The sequence below is a fragment of the Sus scrofa genome, chromosome 4 (assembly GCF_000003025.6).
Source record: "Sus scrofa isolate TJ Tabasco breed Duroc chromosome 4, Sscrofa11.1, whole genome shotgun sequence".
NCBI lineage: Eukaryota > Metazoa > Chordata > Mammalia > Artiodactyla > Suidae > Sus > Sus scrofa.
The window spans coordinates 19,905,680-19,917,714 of record NC_010446.5 but is presented as its reverse complement, the minus strand read 5'-3'; the positions used below and the strand labels follow the sequence as shown (position 1 = coordinate 19,917,714).

The window sequence follows — 12,035 nt, the reverse complement described above, 5'->3', positions numbered from 1 at the left end:
TGATAGAATATTATTTAGCATTAAAATGAAGAAAATCACCAGCTATAATGAAAAAAATTAAAATCATTATATTTTTTTAAAAAAAACGAAGAAAATCCCACAAAATGCAACAACATAGATAAATCTGGAGGATTATATGCTAAGTGAAATAAAACAGTCACAGAAGGTCAAAGACTTAGTGGGACTATACTTTAGATACTTACGTTAGGTATCTAAAATAGCCAAGTTCAGAGAAGCAGAGAGTAAGATGTTGGTTTCTGGGAGTTAAGAAAGAAGGAAACTAGGACTTGTGGTTCCATGAGTATAAAGTTTCAGTTATACAAGATGCATATGTTCTAGAGATCTGTACAACATTGTACCATAGTTAACAGGACTGTGTTATGTACTTAAAATTTTGTGGAAAGTGTAGATCTCATGTTACATGTGCCTATTAAAAAAAGAGATTCTTTTGGCAAGGGAATTACTCCTGGGAGTATATGGAACTTAATACTGCTAGGGAACAATGGAATGTTGTATAGAACAAATACTTCAGTTATTTGCCCCGGGGGGAGAGGTAGCTCCGTGATTATCTCTGCATTTCCCAGTTATTCACTGATTGAGGGCTCTTGGAGGAAGATCAATGACATTAACTCTCCTAATTCCCATCCATTCCCACATATGAACAGAAGAGGTTCCTCCCAGAGGAAACCTCAGGCAACAAGTCAAAGGTGCAGGCAGCTGGATGTTGGGCTCAGCATGTGTAGATGTGATTAGGTGCTGAAGGGATGGAGGCAGGTTGTCAAGGGTATCCCGCACATCTTAGATATGACTCTTAATAATTACTAATTACTAGTTAATAATTACTCCGTTTTGCAATAGAGGAAACTGAGCAAGGAGAAGTGAAATCCTTGCCAGTTCTCTCATTTTGTCTGGAGCAGAGCTGGGATTGAAAACTCATGGGAATGTGAAATAATACTTATCCTGTTGTTGTGAGGATTAACTTGAAATGAACCTAACAAGCAGTGAGCACTCAGTAGGTAACAGGTAGTCCATAATTGCTATGCTGTCATCTGCCTGGAGTTTTCTAACAAGAGACATGGTACACAGGGGTTGGAGACCTGTGTCTTAGTCTCAGAAATACCAGCAAATAGCAACAATTTGGAAAACTGCAATAAACCTATTAATTTCTTTTTTTAAATTTTTGATATAGTTGATTTATAGTATTCTGTCAATTTCTGCTATACGGTAAAATGACCCAGTTATACATATATATATATATATATATATACACGTTTCTTTTTCTCACATCATCCTCCATCATGCTCATTTCTTTGTGCTAGGCTAAGAGGAAAGAGGTAGAAAAAGTTACTGTTCTTACTCTTCAAATATAATTTGAATAGTACAATAGTAAACATCGTTTAAAAATCTCAAAATTAATGAAAAATTGTGATGCAAAGTCCTTTACGGGACTGCCAGCATTTTTTGCACCCTCCCTTCTAATCTCTTTTACATACACATATTTTTACCCTGGCTGTTATAATGTTTATACACATTATGCAACATTTTAATGTAATTTTGAATAGTGTAAGTAATATACTCTTGGCAATCCAGTGCATTACCAAATTTTTAATTCGTTTTCTGACAGATGAAAAAGGTAATTCAGCGCAATTTCCCTTACTAGTAAGATTGAATATCTTTGTATTTGTTTGAGGGCCATTGTTATTTTCTTACTTTAATAATATGCAGTTCACATTGAATTAGGCAGAATTCTAAGATGAGAATTCAGCCTAGTGGACAACTTGATTTCAGCCTTGTGAGACCTTGAGCAGAGAACCTAGCTACATCACATGGGGACTTCTGATCTACAGACTACTGGGGGATAAATGATGCTTTAAACTTCTAAGTTTGTGTTAATTTATCACACAATAATAGGAAAGTAGGACGACATCCATATTTCTATATATAGCCTCATATTTGTTTTTAACATCATCACAGAGTATTCCATCATTTGCACTTGATGTAATTAACCATTTTTTTTTACAGTTGGACATTTAGGTCGCTTTAATTGTTTGGTATTATAAATATAGCAGTGACAAACATGTTCAAGTACATAGCTTTACCAATTTTTTATAATTTATTTTTCATTTGATTTGATTTTATATTAAACAAGTAATATACTGTTTTAAAATTCAAAGGTACAAATGATAAAGAGTAAGGAATTTTCCTCTCACTCTGTGCCTTGGCCATACATTTTGCCAAGTTCCAAGCAAGCAAGTATTATTTTTAATCCTTCCAGAGATGTTTTATGCTTAAATATAGCATACTGTTTCCACTATTCTGTACTTTGCTTTTTCATGAAAAAAAATATGTCTTAAAGATTTTTCTGTATCAGCACCTAAAGAATATCCTCTCTAATAATGTTCTTTGAATAAAAGTACCATAATTTATTAATTGATGGGAAAATTGACGTTTTCATTGTTTTGTTTCTGGTCAGGATAGATAAGACAATATGGACCAGATTCCCATTAGGACAACCAGAAAAACTAGATAAATGTTAAAGGAAAAAGGATACCTGCCTGAAGATAACAGAGGGTTAAAAAGAGAGTGAAGACTGACTTGGTCAGAAACTGAGAGGAGTGGAAACCCAGGATTGTAAGCACACCATTTGAGGCTACTTTTTGCCTGGGCTGTTAGAAGGCTTGAGAAGGACATTGTGATAGCTTCATAGGCTAAGAAGAGTCATGGACCATCCAAACCAGGGGAGCACTGGTGACCCCCTTGGCTTTGAGTTGGGACTCCAAAGGGATGAACCCTAGAAGTAAGAATTAATCCCAAGTGATATGCCCTCAAAGCGGGTAGGCCACATCCTCTTAATTTTTGAAATTGCATTGAGGTGGTGCAAGATTGCTAATAGCTCTTGGTGGAAGCAAAGGTAAGTCTTGTCTGGAGAAGATAACAACATATTTGGCTTCACATTATTTTTAGAAAGAATCTTACAAATGCAAAAAAGTTTCAACCACCAGAACCAACCAAATCAAAGAACAGACATAAGGAGACATGACAACCTGAAGAAAAATTTATGGAAAAAAATAGAAAATAGACACATATCCACAGGGGTCCCAGAAATTCAGAGACCAACTTGAAAATAAGCATTCTTACAATGCCCAAGGCAGTAATGGAAGAGGAAGAAAAAATCACTAGAAAATTGGAAACAGTATTTTTTTTCAGTAATTTGCTCTTATAAATAGGGCAGATTTGAATATACCTGTGCAAGAGTTTTTGCAGAGGAAATATGTAGACATTGTATTTCTGTGTCAAAAAAACCATGCAATTGTAATTCTGATAGCTATTGATAAATTGACCTCTCTAGAGGTGTAATCAATTTGCTTTCCCACTGGTAATGTAGGAAAGTAGCTGTTTCCCTATACTCTTGACAACTCATATTAACAATTTTCTAATGTGATGAGTGAAAATGGTATCTCAGTATAATTTTATTTGCATTTATCTTCTAGTAAGGTTGAACATAATTGCATATGTTTAAGGGCTACTTTTTTCCCTCTAAATCTCCCTTTAATTTTTATTGATTGTTAATCATTTCCTTAATGATTTATGGAAGCTCTTTATATATTAGGGAGAATGACCCTTATTTTTTCAATTATAAATTGCAAATATTTTTCTCATTTGTCCTTGAGATTTTGACTTTGATTATTGTGGGTTTTACCATGCCAATGTTTTTTATTGTCAAATCTTCACATTTTTTTTTGTTTTATTACTTCTGTTTTTAATATGTTTAGAAAGACACTTACCACTCAGACATTGTGTATCAGAAATTGCTACCATAGTTTCTTATTGCACTTTTTATGATTTCACTTTTAAGTTATGTTGTTGATACAACTAGACTTTTTTTTTGAGATGGCCATCCTGTTATTCTGATACTATTGATTGAATTATCCTTCTGTTCTTCACTGATTTCAAATGTTACCTTTATCATATGCTTAGCCCCTGCATGCATTTGGGTCTACTTTGTTCTTTGAGTATGAATATTCATGTTTCTATTTTATAAATTTTTTTGCTTTATACAACATTTTAACATATTTTAAGCCTTGTCCCCTCTCAGTATCTTTCTTTTTTAGAATTACTCTGGATATCCTTAGTGATTCTTTACATTGACTTTGAAATCAGCTTTTTGTTTCCCAGATAAACCAGTTGCTAGTTTTGTTTTATTTTTATTAAGTTTATTTTTATTAGGGTATCATTGATTTACAGTGTTGAGTCAATTTCTGCCATATAGCATGGTGACCCAGTCATATATATATATATATATATATATATATATATATATATATATATATACACATACCCACACATTTTTTTCTCATATTATCTTCTATTATGGTCTATCCCAAGAGACTGGATATAGTTCCCCATGCTATGCAATAGGACCTCATTGCTTATCCGTTCTAAATGTAATAATTTGCATCTTTTTATTTTTTATTTTTATAGCCACACCTGTGGCATATGGAACCCCCCAGGCTAGGAGTCTAATCTGAGCTGCAGCTGCCTGCCTACACCACAGCCACAGCAACACCACCTTGCAGCAATGCCAAATCCTTAACCCACTGAGCGAGGGTTAACCCACATCCTCATGGGATCCTTAACCCCCATCCTCACTGACAAGTGTGTCAAGTTCTTAACCTCTTGAGCCCCAATGGGAACTCAAAGTTGCTATTTTTAGTAAAATTACACTAAAGTTATAGGTTGATTTGGAAAGAACTGACATTGTAAAGATGTCAAGTTTTTTTCACCTAAGACCATTGTATGCCTTGGCATGTAATCTCCTTTTTCTCTCTCAGAAGAGGTTTACTGTCTCTTTATCTAGATAGTAAAGACTATTGATAGTTTTCTAAGTTTTTTCCTTCCCCATTTTGGCTAAGTAATTTTTCTTTATAGCAACAAATTAGTTTTGAGTCTATCTAGCTATAAAATTTAAATGTAAAATTTCTGCCCAATCTTCTTGCCAAATTATGTATTTATTTGTAATAAAAATATAAAAATTATAAGAAAAAAATTTTAAAGTGTCTTCAGTTTCAAATGTACAATGAAATAAAAAAATACTTCTTTCTAATTTTTATTTATTTATTTTTTTGCTTTATAGGGCCGCACTTGCAGCATGTGGAGGTTCTCAGGCTAGGGGTCTAATCAGAGCTACAGCTGCCAGCCTAGCCACAGCCACAGCAACAGATCCAAGCCATGTCTGTGACCTATACAACAGCTCATAGATTCTTTCTAATTTTTATACCTTTAATTTCTTTTTTGCTTGCTATATTGGATTGTACTTCCAGAATTAAAGTTAAATAGCAGTGTTAAACATTATTTATTTATCCTGAATAAGTGACAAATTATGGGGCTATTGGCTCAAGTAAAATAAATCTTTTATTATTTTGGTAAATGAAAAAGTTACCTTATGGATTTAATTTATATTAATTTTATTAAGAGCAAATTTTAACTTTTGTTTTGTTCTTATTTTGTTATTTCTTCTGGACCTCCAATATAGTATTTTGAATTAATTATATAAATCAGCTTATGAAATACTATCATCTATGTGTCATGAAAACTCACTCTTATTTTTAAAAAATTATTTATTGCCATTGATCACTATATTGCATTTTCCTTTTCCCTTTCCAATATACATTATCATCCTATGTATTTAATGTGGATTGCTTTGTTTTTTGTTGTATATGCTATTGAAAAAGATATATTGTATGGTGTACATGTATTATTAGCTTACATAAATAGTTTTATATCCTGTGTTTCATTAAGTACTATGTTTATAAGACCCTTCATATTGCCATATGAAAATCTGATCTGTAATTTTGTTGCCATGCTAAATTTCATGAGTCATATTTCGCCTATCCATGGTCTAGCTGATGGATATTCAGGTTCCCTCTGATTCCCTGCCAAATTCTCTTACTTAGTCCTGTGGAGCTTGTGTGAGAATTTTTTGTCTGTTTGTTTGGGTATTTTGGGGTTTTTCCCCTCCTTTTACTCAGACCATTTTATTTATTTATTTATTTTTATTTTTTATTTTTAACGGTTTTTACTTTTTCCATTATAGTTGGTTTACAGTGTTCTATCAATTTTCTACTGTACAGCAAAGCGACCCAGTCAAACACACAAACATATATATATTTTAATATCATGTTATTTGTTTTTTAATTGAAGTATAGTTGATTTACAATGTCAGATTTACTTTTAAATTTCCTACAAGCTGCTGCCTGTTTAAATACAACAGACAAGAATCTAAAAATTCTAAATATATATTCTCTATATATGTATATTCTTTTTTCTCTCATTATCCTCCATTATTCTCTATCACAAGTGACTAGATGTAGTTCCCAGTGCTATACATTAGGATCTCATTGCTTATCCATTCCAAATGCAATAGTTTGCATCTATTAACCCCAATTAATAATCACAGTCCGTTCCACTTCCACCCCCTCCCCCTTGGCAACCAAAGGTCTGTACTCCAAGTTCATGAGTTTCTTTTCTGTGAAAAAGTTCATTTGTGCCATATTATTAGATTCTAGATATGTGATATCATATGGTATTTGTTTTTTAATTGAAGTATAGTTGATTTACAATGTCGGATTAGTTTCAGGTGCTATGCATAGTGATTCTATATGTAAGTACATATATATGTACATCTACATATATTCTTTTTTCAGATTATTTTCCCTTATAGGTTATTATAAATTATTGAGTATAGTTCCTTGTGTTATGCAATATTTCCTAGTATGTGAGAATTTCTTTGGCTTATTCACTAGGGATCTCGGGCAGTATTTTCATCTACAGCCAGTTATGACAGAGGGATCCTCAGTATACAATAACCATCCTCACACCTATCAAAAGAGCATGAAAGCTCATATTCTCCCACAGTTTCTACTAGCGCTTGTATGAAAGATTTTCTATATGCTTATTCCTTGCACTTTAATTTCTGGGTCATAATAACATGGATTATATGTTTTTTGAAGTGTTCATCTTTTAGCATATATTCTTTATAAAAAAGATACTGTACTGATTAATATTATTGCTAGGGAGGATTTATAATATATTATTGTGTTTGAGAGATTGGTGAGGTTCTTTCAAGCATTATGATTTTGTGATTTTAGAAAAACAATTTTAAAAAGATTATATCAGGAGTTCCCTTTGCAGCTCAGCAGGTTAAGAACTTGACTAGTATCCATTAGGATGCAGGTTTAATCCCAGGCTTTGCTCAGTGGGTTAAGGATCCAGCATTGACACAAACTGCAGCATAGGATGCAGATGAGACTCAGATCTGGTGTTGCTGGGGCTATGGTGTAGGCCAGCAGCTGCAGCTCCAATTTGACTTTTAGTCTGGGAATTCCCATATGCCACACATGTGGCCATAAAAAGAAAAAAAAAAGAATAAAGAAAAAGAAAAAGAGAAAAGATTACATCTGAAGTCTCTGCTTTTTGTAAGAGGGATTTACTTTTAAATTTCCCACAAGCTGCTGCCTGTCTAAATACAACAGACAAGGAAGTAAAAATTCTAAAAAAAAAAAAAAACCAAAAAACCAAATATCTGGGAATACACCTGACCAAGGAGGTAAAGGACTTATATGCTGAGAACTATAAAACATTAATCAAGGAAATTAAAGAAGATGTAAAGAAATGGAAAGATATTCTATGCTCCTGGGTTGGAAAAATTAACATTGTAAAAATGGCCATACTACTCAAAGCAATCTACAGATTCAATGCAATCCCTATCAAATTACCCATGACATTTTTCACAGAACTAGAAAAAACAATCCAAAAATTTATATGGAACCACAAAAGACCCAGAATTGCCAAAGCAATCCTGAGGAACAAAAACCAAGCAGGAGGCATCTCTCTCCCAGACTTCAGGCAATATTACAAAGCCACAGTCATCAAGACAGTGTGGTACTAGTACCAAAACAGACAGACAGACCAATGGAACAGAATAGAGAACCCAGAAATAAACCCGGACACCTATGGTCAATTAATCTTTGACAAAGGAGGCAAGAACATAAAATGGGAAAAAGACAGTCTTTTCAGCAAGTATTGCTGGGAAACCTGGACAGCTGCATGCACATCAGTGAAACTAGAACACACCCTCACACCATGCACCAGAATAAACTCAAAATGGCTGAAAGACTTAACTATAAGACAAGACACCATCAAACACCTGGAAGAGAACATAGGCAAAACATTGTCTGACATCAACCTTACGAATATTTTCTCAGGTCAGTCTCTCAGAGCAACAGAAATAAAAGCAAAAATAAACCAATGAGACCTAATCAAACTGACAAGCTTTTGCACAGCAAAGGAAACCAAAAAAGAAAACAAAAAGACAACTCACAGAATGGGAGAAAATAATTTCAAATGATGCACCTGGACAAGAGCTTAATCTCTAGAATATATAAGAAACTTATACAACTCAACAGCAAAAAAAGCCAAAAACCCAATGGAAAAATGGGCAAAAGACCTGAATAGACATTTTTCCAAGGAAGATATACAGATGGCCAACAAGCACATGAAAAAATGCTCAACATCCCTGATTATTAGAGAAATGCAAATCAAAACTACCTTGAGATACCACCTCATACCAGTCAGAATGGCTGTCTTTAATAAGTCCACAAAGAACAAATGCTGGAGGGGGTGTGGAGAAAAGGGAACCCTCTGCATAGTTGTTCGGAATGTAAGCTGGTACAACCACTATTGAGAACAGTATGGAGATACCTTAGAAATCTATACATAGAACTACCATATGACCCAGCAACCCCACTCTTAGGCATATATCCAGACAAAACTTTTCTTAAAAAAGACACATGCACCTGCATGTTCATTGCAGCTCTATTCATAATAGCCAAGACATGGAAACAACCCAAATGTCCATTGACAGATGATTAGCTTAGGAAGATGTGGTATATAGACACAATGGAATACTACTCAACCATAAAAAAGAACAAAATAATGCCATTTGCAGCAACATGGATGGAACTAGAGCCTCATCCTGAGTGAAGTAAGTCAGAAAGAGAAAGACAAATACCATATGATATCACTTATATCTGGAATCTAATATACAGCACAAATGAACCTTTCCACAGAAAAGAAAATCATGGACTTGCAGAATAGACTTGTGGTTCCCCGGGGGGGAGGGGGAGGGAGTGGGGTGATTGGGGAGCTTGGGGTTAATAGATACAAACTATTGCTTTTGGAATGGACTAGCAATGAGATCCTGCTGCATAGCACTGGGAACTATGTCTAGTCACTTATGATGGAGCATGATAATGTGAGAAAATAGAATGTGTACATGTATGTGTAACTGGATCATCATGCTGTACAGTAGGAAAAAATTATATTGGTGAAGTAACTATTAAAAATAATAATAATAACAAAAAATAAAAAATTTTGAAAATGAAAATAAAAATTCTAAAAAAAAGAAAAAACAGAACTAGATAGGGATGAACAGGAAGTCAAGGTAGGCACAGCTATCATTTAAGAAATATATTTACTCATTTAATAAACATCTATCCTTATTATGTGTTGGACACTATAATGATGTTGATGATACAGAGATGAGTAAGACAGTCACCTCCCTTAAAAAACACATGTCCAGTGGAGGAGAGAGGCATGTAAAAACAAGTGAATTGCAAATATAACTACTGAAACATTAGCGAAGACAGAGGACAGAGTTTTCTTCCATTTTATGACTCAGATTTTCCGCTGTTAAATTAATGTGTTTATTATAATGATGACACATTTTCAGAGTCATATTAAGGGAGAAAGTGAGAAAAAAATAGACATGAATCCATTGATTGTTGGATTCCGTCAACAAATATTTACTGAATGAGTTGGTTTGTCATTGTGCCAGGTGTCAGGGATACAAAAGTGAGCAACTGTTAAATGATAACCTTCAAAGGACAAAAAAATATCGTCTGATTTGAAAACCCCCAGGAGCAGTATTTCACTATGATTCTCATATCATGGTGACCCAGAATGTTCAACAAATTCCTTAATTATCTGTGTTGAATGTCAGAGATCATAATACATGTGTACATATGGGAGTAAGCACTTTAATTTTGTAGTTGTGGTCATATGATGCTAACTCCATCTTGTTTTACTAAGACTGAACAAAGATGAATTAAAAAGAATGAATGTTTCCATTGAACCTGTCTACAAAACAGAAACAGCCTCACAAACATAGAGAATAGACTTGTGGTTGCCAGCGGGGAGAGGGTAGGGCGTGGGGTGGATGGGGAGTTTGGGGTTAGTAGATACAAACTATTACATTTAGAATGGATAAGCAATGAGGTCCTACAATGTAGCACAGGGAACTATATCCAATCTCCTGGATCATGATGGAAAATAATACTTAAAAAAGAATGCATATATGTGTGTGTGTGTGTGTGTGTGTGTGTGTGTGTGTGTATGACTGAGTCACTTTGCTGTATAGCAGAAGTTGGCACAACATTGTAAATCAGCTATACTTGAATACTAATAAAAAGAATACATGTTTCCATAAGGCATGTGGTTCTGCTTGCATGGATAGTAAGCTAGACCTCTTGAGGATGTCCGCAGAGGTGTAATGAGTAAGGTCAGTCCTCTTCAGTCATCTTCCACCACTCTTCAAGGCTGAGGGACTTCTTACATGTGAGGGAGCTGGGTCATGCAGATTTAATTGTATGTGACAGCAGAGCAGACGTTCTTTATGAAAAGCCTATGAAGAATGGTAAAATTACTAGAGGTGATGTAAATTTTAAAATTCGATGTCGTCATTTTATTTCTAAGGCGGTAATATGGTCCTTTGAAGAGTTCCTAGGAAGAGCAATTTGGAGCATTGTTTCTTTAAATCCCCATGAAGGAATCTGTTGGACACTGAGGTTGCCTCCCATCTTCAATTCTATGCTGCCTTCATTATGTAGATTCAGGTGGGACTAACTCCATCCCTAAATCACCTGGAGAAATCCCAACCTCCTTACCATATTGATTGGCTCATTGGCAGCCAGAGAAGTCTGCATAGATGAGCTGGATTTCTAAAACAGTGTATATTTTTGATAAGTGGAGAGCAAAGCACAGGAAATAGTGAAGAAGCAAGAATATGCAAGTTTTATTCAGGAACCATAAGCAAACCATTTAAACTAGAACAACAGATTATACTGTTTTTATCTCCCAGAGCCACCTAAGTGATTAAACTCGGTTCTTTCATTCAATTACTGAATGGTACACAGTACTGTACTAATAACAGGCTTCAAAGGAAATTGCCCTAAGATTGAGAAACTTAGACAAAATTATTGATTTTAGAATGAAAAAAAGCCCGTAAGACATAAGCTAGCACCATCCATTCATTTTCAAGTACAGAAGCTAAGACCCAGGTAGCCTAAGTGAATGGAGGCAGCAAAGCATGCAGAGGAAAGTACAAATTATACAAATTACTTAAACTCTCTAACTTTAATTTCCATCACTGGAAAAATAGTAGGAGGAGCAAAAAAACCTAATGTTGAGATTCAGGTAGATAGCATATGCAAAGCACCAGACACAAAACAGACACTAAATAAATATTCCCTTTCACTTTCTTTCTTTATTGATAGCAGTTGAGTAATTCTAAGACAGAATTAGAAATAACTATACCTTGACTCCCAAGAGAGCTTTCTCTCACACAGTACAGCAGTCCACTATTAGAAATCCCATGAGAAGGAACCACAGAGGCCTCTACCTTTCTCCCCAAATGAGCACCTCTCATTGTCTTGTGCATATACCAAGCTCATTCTCTTTTCTAGACTTGTGAACAACCTGATTCCTAATTCCCCCCTCTGCAGGAATATTATTCTTCCTTTCCATCCATCCAAATCATCTCATTCAATCATTTATTCATTCAGAGAGTAAGTCTAAGTGCAGCCAGTGAGCCAGCAAGCATTTACTGAGCACTTATTATGTGGCAGGTCCTGGGAGACGATTTGAGATTACAACACCAAAGAGAATAGCCCTGCCTTGGAGGAGTCTGGCTGGGGCAC

The 12,035-nt window shown here is 34.7% G+C and overlaps 1 protein-coding gene across 12 annotated transcripts in view; it reads left to right on the top strand.

Annotated features, from left to right (window-relative positions):
* COLEC10 (collectin subfamily member 10) overlaps positions 1-12,035 on the top strand; it is a 450,751-nt gene that overhangs the window by 226,026 nt on the left and 212,690 nt on the right. The gene's annotated exons all lie outside the window — the stretch shown is intronic.